A 12888-nucleotide genomic window follows, 5' to 3' on the forward strand; every position below is an offset into this window, starting at 1 on the left:
TCAACTGCTAGTTACCGCATACAAATTTCTCACTGTTGTGTGGACAATGAATCCTTCTGTTACAAGCACTCATTAGGTATTGCCAGGTATAGACGAGGGACTCAGGGGACCTTAATGGCATTTTCTGTCAAGGGTTCCCATGCCCAGATCGGGTAAGTAGCACCCCGTAGGAAAGATGCTTTGGGAAGAATTACTTCTAGCTGAAATCGATCTTAGTAGCAGCAGGTAGATGAACTGAAGACCCAGAGCTAAGATAATTGGGGAAAGTAAAGAGTCCAAGTGGGAAAATCAGTCTGGGGCCATACAGTAGGGGGCTTTTTTTTTTTTTTTTTGCGGTACGTGGGCCTCTCTCACTGTTGTGGCCTCTCCCGCCGCGGAGCGCAGGCTCCGGACGCACAGGCTCAGCGGCCATGGCTCACTGGCCCAGCCACTCCGCGGCATGTGAGATCCTCCCGGACCGGGGCACAAACCCGTATCCCCTACATCGGCAGGCGGACTCTCAACCACTGCGCCACTAGGGAAGCCCCAGTAGAGGGCTTTGAAAGCCAGGGAAGGAATCTGTTGTTAGGTGATCAGGAATCACAGGGTTTTGAAGGGAGAGCTGTTCAGATGCTCATCTTCCTCCTCCCCTTGGTCATGATTTTTATTTCTGTTTTCAGAGGGGGTTTCTGATGTGACATGTAGGACAGAGGAGTGATTTGTCACCCCTGTGGCTTGTAGGGGGAGATGAATCTGTTCAGCGAGGCCCTTTATCAGCCCTCCAACCTCACCGTGGTTTTGGCTGCCTGTCCAGGCTCCGAAGGAGTTCAGGATGTGCCACCCTCAAATATGCTGCTTTTGCACATCGATTATTCTGAGCTGAAGGCACTTGAGAAACAGCAAGTGCAGGAGGGGCTCTCTGACCCTTTGCACCTAAAAACAGGCCATGAAATTTCCTATAAGAAAATGCCTTCCCTGTATCAGGAAGTAGAGATACATCCTCATCACCAGAGACTGGGAATTGCTTTTTTACTCAGAGTGGTGCTCCCTCGATACGATTGGCTGCAGAACGCTGGGAGGGTTTGTTAGAGTAAAAGTAGTTTAAGATCCAAGGCAAGATAACAAAGCATTATTATCTGAGTACTCAGCACACGTTGCCCTTTCAGAACTACCACCTGTGGACTTCCTGCACAGAACAAAGCCCTCTGGGAATGAGCACTTAGGAGGAAAAATGGTCTATTATCATAATGGAGTATTCAATTACTTTCTCCGATGAGAGGTGGAGGAACTTCTAAATTCATTGTAGTAATTTAGAGTTTTGGGGGGAAAATAATTAAAAATGTAAACTATCTAGGTGCTGGGTAATGTGGATGATAGAGCGTGGTTATAAGGGGACTATGATACATTTTATTTATGTAGTCTCTAGCTACAAAGAGTATATTAGGTATTTTGCGGTAGGCTCCGAAGCACAAAACAAACAAGATTAAAATCAATAAACCAGATCAGGAGACGCTAGTGAAATTCAGCAATAAATGTGATGCAAAACCAATGGGATACGCCAAGGGCCTTCTAGGATTTGCTGCGGTCTGATGCTTGGGCTTTCTTATTTTAGTGATACAGAAGGATGTAGAAGGAGGGGTTGATGACTGTGAAGGAGAGGTCATCCAGGGCGCGCTTCCTATTGCAGAAAGAACAATTCTGATTTTGTGGGGAGAATAGAATTTTCATGGCCTACGGCTATTTGTGAAAGCTCTGTGTGTGTGTGTGTGTGTGTGTGTGTGTGTGTGTGTGTGTGTGTGTCTGTACTTCCCCCAGTCACTCATTTCTGTGTGACTCACCCTTACAATCAGCAAATCCTTACTTTCTATGCAACTCCACCTTATTTATCTTTCTGGGTTTCCTACTTAAGATTTTTTCCTCTCTCTCACTCTCAATTTTGTTTCTCCCAGTCCCTTTCTCAGCTTCCAATCTTTCAAAACTCTTGGTGTTCCTCATGTTAATGTAACATAGCATCCTGGACAGAAATAAGACTGTTGAAATCGGATTCTGCAAAGGGGGTCGCTTAGCTTTTGTTTGCCTGACCAGGTTAGGGGAATAAAGACCTCGTGATAGGCGGTTCTTTGGGTCCATGTACCTAAATGTAATAATACCTTGAAAAAATTCCTTATCTTAGAATTTTATGGAAATGGCAGCAAAGATTTATTGAGAAAGACTGAATGCACTCTCTGTAAGGAAAATAGCTTGTTTTTCTCTAGGCACTTTTATTAAACATATACTAAAGCATATCTTCTAACACCCTGGTAGAAAACCTTAACCAGTGCGTTGAAAGAAGATGGTTCAGGTCTCGGTTGTGCCGTCTTTCATGCATTCCATGTTGTTCTTGAGGCAAATGCAGATTCATTTGCCTGTCAAAGCATCACCGCTAAGGACTGAATCTTTTTTCACCTATTTTCTAGGGAAGATCGGCCGGCCATGTATTCTGCAAATTACTTGCTAGTTGCCTGCTCGACTTGTTAACAAGAACGGGTGCAGAGTGCTGCTGCATCTCTCATCCTGCTCAGAGTGCACTGCACCCTTGGTCTCTTGGCCTCTGTTTTTGCTTTGGTACAATTCATTTTCCCTGGATGGTGGCGATCGCAGAGCTGTTTCATCCCCCTTTGTTGAGAAGTATCATTTCTGCTTGGCAGCTCTGTTCAAAGAACCTGCTTTGGGCTTCCCTGGTGGCACAGTTGTTGAGAGTCTGCCTGCTGATGCACGGGACACGGGTTCATGCCCCGGTCCGGGAAGATCCCATATGCCGCAGAGCAGCTGGGCCCATGGGCCATGGCCGCTGAGCCTGCGCGTCCGGAGCCTGTGCTCCGTAGTGGGAGAGGCCACAGCAGTGAGGCCTGCGTACCGAAAAACAAACAAAACAAAACAAAACAAAACAAAAGAACCTGCTTTGAGCCACACCATGGCCCTTTCTGGGTAACACCATTAAACATTCTCTTCCTCTCTGTACCATTGACTGACGGTGTTATTGTTTGAACACTCCATTTCTAAAATCATGTAGTGACATCAAATTGCCGTCATGCACTGCACCTGCATTATTTCCCAATTTGCTGGTGTGTTTCTACAAGGAGGGGCTACTTTCATATTTGTTTTGTTTTTCTCCATGTCTGACTCATTGCTGTGTATGTATTAAATACCCAATAAATATGCTTTTTACACATACACCTTTCATATTTTTCCTCTCAATGTATTATTTTTAAAATGTTCAAACCTACAGAGAAGTTGGGAGAAAAGAACGAGAACCTGTATACCTAGACTTACGAGTTGCCTATATTTGGCCACATTTGCTTTATCTGTTTATATATATCTTATTTTCTAAACCATTTGAAAGTAAGCTGCAGAAATCATGATTTTTCACCCATAAATATTACAACACACATTTCCTAAAAATAAGGATATTTTCCTATATAATCCCAGTACTATCATGACACCTAGGAAAAGAGAATAATATACAGTCCATATTTAAAATCCTAGAACTGTCTCCAAAATGTCTTTTACAGTTATTGCTATTGCTTTTTGAAAATCTAGGATCCCACTGAGGTTCATAGATTGCATTTTGTTCTTCTATCCTAAAAGTCAGTTTGAATGGATGTGGAAGTTCAAAGTCATTCATTTACTGTTTCTGTCCCATCATTCTTTTTGGTGGAATCTGGAATAATTATTTCTACCTAGAAAGATCAAAGAGGGACTAGAGATAACCTTAGGATTTGAGCAGGGTTGATATTCTGCAGATAGGCAACAGCCCAATTACATGGGTGTTGATACTGAAATGTTATTTACTGAGGGTAAATAGCTGTTGCCTGAGCACCCCACTCCCACCCCATGTGCTCTCTTTCTCATACCTCTCACAGCCATCACTACAGGACCTGAAGACTTAATTCCTGGCACCACAGATGACCTTCAGGACCAAGGCTGAGTCGTCCATTCTAATGGGTCAGTACCTATGTCATATCATTCTTAACGTTTTAAATATCACCCCTGGATTAAAAGAATGAAAACCTTGAACAGACATATTCCAGATGACTATGTGTCTATTTCCATTTTTCCCATCTGTTAAATGAGATCATGGCTAAAAAAATGATTTTAGAACTTCTGATATTTCATCAAGTCACTCAGTAGGTTTAGGATTAAACAATTTTTCCTATTTAAGGTGTTTATGTCATCCTCTTATTCATTCCCATAATTCTCTGCGTTTTGCCCTTCTTTGCACTCATGCTCATCCCTCATATATAACAAGTCTATTTACATTTCCTCAAAGAAGAGCACATTTTCTACATGATCACTGCAGCCAAAGAACCCAGCATTCAGTGCTCAGGTGAAAACCATATTTGTTAATTTCCACATGTTGGCACTGAATAGGTAGCAGGTGGTAATGATGGTTTTTAAAGGATTGTGTGCATATCTGAGCATTTATTTACTTAATATTTTTGAAATTAAGTGTGGAACTTTCACAAGCCTGTAAAGTTAAACAAATGTCACCTATTTTGCCTTGACTTAGCGCATACAAGTGTTTATAAAAGTGGTGCTTCTGAGCACTTATTACATCACCAAAGGATTTGATGAGATTTTAAGCAATCATTTAATTAAAAAATTTTAAGTTTTAGAGTGTGTAAAAGTGAAGGAACTGTGTGTAGGGACTCTGAAATAAATGTATCAGAATTGCCAGTGAAATATTAGGAGAGATTTTTGGAGTCTGAAATGGAACATGGATAGAAAATGCTGAAGAAAGAAGATGATTGGAAACAAAATACCCTGGAATTTCTCGAATAGAGGCTAATAGTCAACAAGCTGTCAGCAGCATAGCAGAACAACGTGAGTACTGTGCAAGCAGGACGTTAGTGACAGAAGTAAAAAGTAAGTAAAAGCCAGAATATCAAATTATTTGTCTGTTCGAACAATGTATGTTATGTCAGGTAAAGTTCCTTGTAAGGATTTTTTTTAATTACTATTTTTTGAACAGATAATACATTTATATGGTTCAAATCTTTAAAAATACACCCCTACCTTCTAGCCACCCAGTTCCTTCATCAAGAGGCAACCAAGATTTTCACATTATCAGCTGCTTGTATTCTTATAAGGGTATATAATCCATATGTAAGCATAATCTATTCCGAATATATATAAACTCAATATACCTATTCACATTCAGAAAAGAGAACAATATATTTGACAGTACATTGTTGTCACCTTCAGAAAGGTTAGTAGAATAGCTCACAAAAATAAAATATAGATAGAATATAAAACAAAGTTACTATCTATGTAACTACACCTAATCCAGAAAGAGAACATTACCAGTACCCCTCTCCTCCCCTCTTACCAAGAAGGTAATCACTATTTTGACTTATAACAGTATAGTATGTTTTGCCTGTTTTTGAACTTTATATAGATGATATTAAACCGTGTGCATTCTTGTGTGTCTGTCTTTTCTTATTCCACATCGTGTTTTTGAGATCCATTCACGTTGTGTGTAGCTGAAGCTGGCTTCTTTTTCGTTGCTCTAGAGTGTTCTCTTGTATGGCTGTGGCATTGTTTATGCATTCCACTGTTGTTGGGTGTTTTTCTGTAATGCTCACTTTGGGGATATTATGAATAATGCTGTTGTGAATATCTCTTACACATCTCTTGGTGCATATGTACTCATATATCTGTTGGGAAAAATATATGCATAAAACATAAATTAGTCTTAATGTGTTACCCTTCTCTCCATACACACAATGGTTTTTTTCGCAAGGGTTTTTTATGAAACAGGACTAATAGAGGCAAGTTAGTTTGGGAGAGCTAATCAAATTATACCATGTAGGTTGTTGTTTCTCATCAGCTGAACCAATTCGGCTCGATCATCTCTGTTCAATAGATGTTTAATCCATACAGAATAATAATCCCGTCTGTGAATCAGGTTCCCATGTAATGCCTTCCAATCTCTGGGTATTAAAGGGCATTGTCATAACAAATAAAATGATCTCTGTGGATGGTTGAAGATCCTCTTAGAAGAGCTGAAGATGGTCATGCTGTTGTAGCAGCCAGAAGCCATTGCAAAGGGAAGTGTGATTTCAGGATGATTGAATTTCTTGAGACATTAATACAGGTGTCCCCTGTTCTTCGAAAGTTTGCTTTACACCCCTTTGCTTTTATTGAAGACCTACATTGGTACCTGTTTTCGGCATCTGAGAAATTCGAAGATGATTTTCACTTTGACAAAGAAGAAGTGAAAAGCAAAAATAGCGTTCTGCGTTCCTTCTGCAGCAAGCCCGTTACAGAGGCAGCACATACCCAGCGCAGGGAGAATGGTCCTGCCAAGTTCCTTCCCCGGGAATTACACTCAACATCTCAGCATGAAGCTGCCTTAGCTTTGAACTCTGTCTGTGTGCATCTGTTTTATCTAGATTTATTTTGTGCATCCCTTACCAAGATCAGTCTGAAGGTAATTGCTTCTTCCCTTGAGGCCGTTTTAGCTTACAAAAGGTTTCGTAGGAACGCTCTAATTTTGGATAGTGGGGGAAACCTGTACTTGAAATCTTGGAATGGACAATGCCACTGTATAACTGATTGGTACAAGTTCGTTTTGTTTTGTTTTCTAAATCACTGATGAGCCAATTAAGGACAAAAATAAGCATCAAATAACTAATTAAATAAAAATTCAAATGCTTTGTTATTTTGGATATTTGTTTCATTCCACAATCAACATCTCTAAGCATTTTTACAGAACAAGCACATGGAGTTTTGTATTAGCTACAGTTTTACTTATATATGTGAAAAATATAAACAACACATTAGAGGTTTTTACTCCAGACAGTATGAAAATTTTCAGATATGAAATCATATTGTTGATTGCTTTAATGTTCCTTCTGATTTTATATATTAAGATGAGATTATAATCTATAAATCTATCAAAAATGTTTCTATTTTTGTTATTGTTCCCAAAAGGTAACTTCAGTTTGAATTAATTCAACTAAATGGTGAAGTCTTTTTAAAATTGCTAAAGGAAATACTGTGTTTAAATCACTTGTTATTAGTTTGATGACTGTGGTGACTTTTACCAGCCTCTCTGGTGTAATTTTCCTTAAAAATCAAGTATTTTTGGAAGATTCAGTCTCAGCCTCATTATATATTATGGTAGAGAGGATGTTTCAACAAATACTGAGCCACTGCTCTGTGGAAAAACTGAGTGTGTAAAAATGAATTTAACAGTGTTTTTGCACTCTCTTTTGCAAACAAGACTAAAGGAAACAAACACATTCTGCAGAACTATCATATTCTCTTGTCATAATTGCTACTAACCAAGAATTAAGGGATTTGTGTTGTGCACGTGTGCCATGCATCAGTGCTCAGGTGAGCTACTGACCTTGTAACCGAGAAGGACCCTACGAGGTCCTCCCAGAATAGACACCCACCCACGTCCTCTGCCTGCCTTTTGTCTGTAGAAAAACTTTAGTCAAAGAATAAATTTAATCAGAGAAACGAGAAAATATAGAAAAAAAGGAAAACAGTCAATCAAGACAAAATAATAATACTTTAACCATTAAACAAAGTCACGGACCTTTAGTTCTTCCTCAAGGACTATAGATAATATTCTGAGCCACGTCCTTTGAGCTGTTCTGCAGATACTGAAACCCTCACCAGGTGGGAGAAATTAACTGTGTGCTGCCCACGCGCGCACAGACCTCCAGACTGGTTGGAACCAGAAGGTTGATGGTTGACGTCCAATTACCTCACCACTGACCAATCAGAAGAATGCCCCCGAGCTGATCACGCCCTGCTCCTTGAACACTGTAAGACTTCTCACTACCCACTCCAGGGTGGGAGGTGCAGTCTTGAGGGCCTTAGCCCGCTGTGGCCCGCCCCCCACACACACTTGCCTGGCAAAGCAACACAGCTATTTCTTTTTTTTGCGGTACGCGGGCCTCTCACTGCTGTGGCCTCTCCCGCCGCGGAGCACAGGCACCCGGACGGCAGACCCAGCGGCCCTGGCTCACGGGCCCAGCAGCTCCGCGGCATCTGGGATCCTCCCGGACCGGGGCACGAACCTGCGTCCCCTGCACCGGCAGGCGGACTCCCAACCACTGCGCCACCAGGGAAGCCCCAGCTATTTCTTTTACTTCACCCAAAAGTCTGTCTCGGAGATTTAAACCAGCACCAGTGTACCGAGGCTGAATTTCGACAACAAACTTTGGCCTTAAAAGGTAAGCAGAATTTTAACCAGGTGAATTGAAAAACATTTTTTCTTAAAAACAACCATATGCTGAGTGTCCTACAAACATATCTTATTATCTTTGAGTATCTCAACAAACCTGAAGCTAGATAACCACATTTTAACAGGTGTGGTATCTAGGCTCAGAGACATTTTAGGTTGAGCAAAAGTAGGTAGGAAAAAGGGAAATATAAGAATACCTGGTGTGGGACTTCCCTGGTGATGCAGTGGTTAAGAATCCACCTGCCAGTGCAGGGCACACGGGTTTGATCCCTGGTCTGGGAAGATCCCACATGCCACAGAGCAGCTAAGCCCGTGAGCCACAACTGCTGAAGCCTGCGCACCTAGAGCCCGTGCTCCGCAACAATAGTAGCCCCTAATGGCTGCAACTAGAGAAAGCCCTCACGCAGCAGCGAAGACCCAATGCAGCCAAAAAAAGAATACCTGGAATATTTGGGACATGTCTAGGGAGTAGGGTATAATGGGGAGTGATCGATAAAGGAAGCTGGAAAGATAGCTTGGAGCTGGCTCTCTAGTAAACAATGTGAAAAACCATGCTTTGGGCAATGGCAGTCCTTGGAGATTTTTAAGGCAGGAGTAAAAGGATCAGATTCCTGCCTTTTTTGTTTGTTTATAGGAGAGATTTATTAGAAGAAATACTACAGCATATATAAACTACATAAAGTCTTAATTTCTACTCATACAATGGTATATTTGATATAATGCATAATAAAATTTTCTTTAATCCATAGTGCAAAGTTTGATCACTAAGTCATTAGTTGATAAGCAAACCTCATAGAACTGCTTCACGTCAGCAAAGGCCACAAACGCCATATACATATACGTGTATAGGTAGATATATTTTTGGGGTAAAATTTGTAATATTAAATTAACCATTTAAACGTGTACAGTTTGGTGCCATTTAATACATGCACATGGTATGCAACACTCTCTAGGTCCAGAACTTTCATCACCTCAAAAGGAAATCCTGTACCTGTAGCAGTCACGCCTCACATTCCCTTCCTCCTGGCTCCCGACATCCGCTAATCTATCTTCTCTCTCTTTGGATTTACCTCTTCTGGATACTTCATATAAAAGAAATCAGACATATGTGACCTTTTGTCTGGCTTCCTTCACTTAGCATAATGTTTTTGAGATTCATCCAGGTTGTAGAATCTATCAGCACTTCATTTCTTGTTATGGATGAATAATATTCCATTGTATGTGGATATACCACCTTTGGTTTATCCATCTGTCCACTGATGAACATTAAGGTTGTTTCCACTTTTTGGATATTGTGAATAGTACTGCTATGAATATTTGTGTACAAGTTTTTATTTGAACACTTGCTTTCAATTCTTTGGCATAGGTACCTATGAGTAGAATTGCTGGGTCATGTTGAATTTTATGTTTACATTTTGGAAGAACCACAAAACTGTTTTCCAAGCAGCTGCACTATTTTATATTCTCATAGGTAATGTACTAGGGTTCCATTTCCCCACAGACTTGCCAACACTTATTTTCTTTTTTCAAAAAGTTTTAAATCATGGCCATCCTAGTGGGTGTGAAGTGGTATCTCATGGTGGCTTCGATTTGCATTTCCTTAGTGACTAATGGTGTTGAGCATCTTTTCACATGTGTGTTGGCCATTTGTACATCTCCTTTGGAGAAATGTGTATTCAGAAACGTTGCTTGTTAAAAACACTGGATTGTCTTTTTGTTGCTGAGTTGTAAAAGTTTTTTATATTTTCTGGATACTAAATTCTTATCAGATATATAGGATTTGCAAATATTTTTTTTCCCATTCTGGAGGTTGTCTTTTCAGTCGAGAGATTTTTGAGCCATTTATTGAAACAGGAAACACAGAGGAAGAAGCCAATGAGGATAGAAAGGGGTAGGAGAAGTGGGTTCAGTTGGAGGCGTTGGTTGGAAATCTGGGTGGGGACACCCAGCCAAATGTATTTGGCTACACATGGTGCCTGGAACATCCTATGCATTTGGTGTTTGTTGGTTGATGGAATCTGGGAGAGAAGCTGGGGACAGTTGCTGCTTTAGCTACAAGCCGTCAGGCTGTATTCCACAGAAACAAAGGACACTCCCCTTTCAACAAAGTTGTGCTTTATTGTTGAAAACACTATTTTTGGCCAACCTCCTAAAACAGTCAGAAACTCAAATGAACTTGAAGATTTGGCCACAATTCCCGGATCAGACAGCATAGGCTGAACCATGTTACCGAGAATACGGAAAACAAAATCAACCAGTGAGAGATACAGCCTATTGTAATTTACTTATAATATTTCCCTTCAAATAGAATACAATGTGTGTATATCTTAATCTAAGCTTATATTTATGTAAGATTTATTTGAACCAAAGTAATTGAAGAAGCTGATATAAAATTCAAATCCTGTATAAATAAAACAGTTCCTTTTTCCATGATGCATCATTGACTTTTTAAAAAAATAATTAATTAATTTTTGGCTGCATTGGGTCTTCGTTGCTGCGCACAGGCTTTTCTCTAGTTGTGGTGAGCAGGGGCTACTTTTTGTTGTGGTGTGTGTGCTTCTCGTGATGCTCAACACAGGCTCTAGGTGCACGGGCTTTAGTAGTTGTGGCACATGGGCTCAGTAGTTGTGACTTTTGGGCTCTAGAGCGCAGGCTCAGTAGTTGTGGCGCACGGGCTTTGTTGCTCCGCAGCATGTGGGATCTTCTCGGACCAGGACTCAAACCCGTGTCCCCTGCATTGGCAGGTGGATTCTTAACCACTGTGCCGCCAGGGAAGTCCAGCATCATTGAATTTTGCCTTCAGTTTATAATCTGTGTGCTGTGCCTTGATTTACTCAGCCATGCCTAAAGCAGATTTTTATATCTTGGGTGAGCAGGCAATGTTGATGGGGGCATGAATCCTTTTTAGAATCCTGCCCACATGGCTTATATTATGAGACACTCTTTAAAATCCCCTGGATCTGTGCTGGGTGTCCTGCAGACACCCAAGCCTGGCATTATTTTTTTTATGAATCTCAGGGAAGCCATTCTGCTGCTGAGGTAGCCTCACTCACACATTTCATTTATCCACAATAATAAGAATATCAATACCTTGGATTTATATAGAGCCTCTCATCCAAAGAGGTCAAAGCATTTTAATTTAATTGGCTGTTCCTGTGGCTTTAAGAGCCTCTGGGTATATTTACAAATGTAATAATAAGAAACAGTCTGCCCTGGTTTACAATATAATAGACAGCATAAAATAAGACCTGAACATACACTGCTTCTCACCCTCACTGCACAAACATATCCGATTCCTGGCTATGGGGTTCAGGGTCCTTTCTGAGCAGATCTCCGTGTGTCTCTTTACCCATAACTCCACTTTTTCTCCATGAGTTCTTTACTTTAGTCAAATTATTCCCTTATCATAGGATGCATGTTTTCACTTTGCTCCTTAACCTGTTATAGAAGGCCCTTCTCCTCCTCAGATGCTTTTTAAGTCTGTACTTTTTTTTTTTTTTTGGTCCAGCTGACTTATAACCCATCTATTCCATGAAGACTGACTGCTATAGCATCCTAGCCTTCCTTGCTTATTTCCCATTGAAAAATCTGAAGCATTTATGCTCTTATTCTTTGGTCATTGATGCTGTGGTTTATGGTCATTTCCTTTTCTTTTCTTTCCCTGTATAGCATGTCAGCCTCTCCACACAGAGCAGTCTATCATCAATGCGTTAGATGTTCATAAACCTTAGCTGGTTCCAAGTAGCCTGGTGAGTTTGGGAGTATGCGTTGAAGGCTGAAGGTTACAAACAAGCAGACCCACTATTCCTTCTCCTAATTGTATTTTCCCCATTGTTCACAGTTTAGTGCAAGTTTGGAATTAGTTTAGAAGGTCATCTAGAAAAGAAGCAATGTGAAAGGCTATGGTTGTCACTTGAAGATGAAAGGTACAATGGTACAAAGATTTCCTGAGGTGGGATGTGAAGGAAGTGGAACAGAGAAGAGAAAACAGTTTATTGAATGAAGGTTTAATTGGGGTGTGTTGATTTAATTATCATGTAATTGCATTTCCAGTGTGTAATTAAAGTAGCCCATCATTTTTGATGCTCATCCAATTCTTGCTTTTTAAAAACAAAGTTCTTTTAAAAAATTTCTGTTTATAAAAGCAACACCTATTCAGAGAAAATTTGGAAAACACAGTGAAGTGTTTAAAAAAAAAAACCAACAAAAAATTACCTTTTGCTTGCTCCTCAAAACAACTTCATAATACCCAGAGATGTATTTTAAACAAAATTAGTACCATACTTTAGTCACGACAGCTGATATTTACAAAGTGCTGGTCATGTATACCTCACACAGTCTCACTATAACACTCTAAGGGAAGTAGTATCCTCATCTACTTTACAGATAAGGAAGCTGAGGCACAGGAAGATTACGAAACTTGCCTAAGGCAACCTAGCAAGCAAGCGGAGAGCTGGGATTGAATCTGGCCAGTCTACCGCATAACCTACATTCTTTATTTTCTTATCGTGGTAAAATACACATAACATAGGAACGATCATTTTAACCATTTTAAAGCGTATCATTCAGTGGCCTTTAATATTCACAAAATTGTACAACCATCACCATGATTAAGTTCCAGAACGTTTTCATCATCTCCAAAGGAACCCTGTGTCTATAAAGCAGCC

This window comes from Phocoena phocoena, chromosome 9, assembly GCF_963924675.1.
Source record: "Phocoena phocoena chromosome 9, mPhoPho1.1, whole genome shotgun sequence".
In the NCBI taxonomy this organism is placed as follows: Eukaryota; Metazoa; Chordata; class Mammalia; order Artiodactyla; family Phocoenidae; genus Phocoena; species Phocoena phocoena.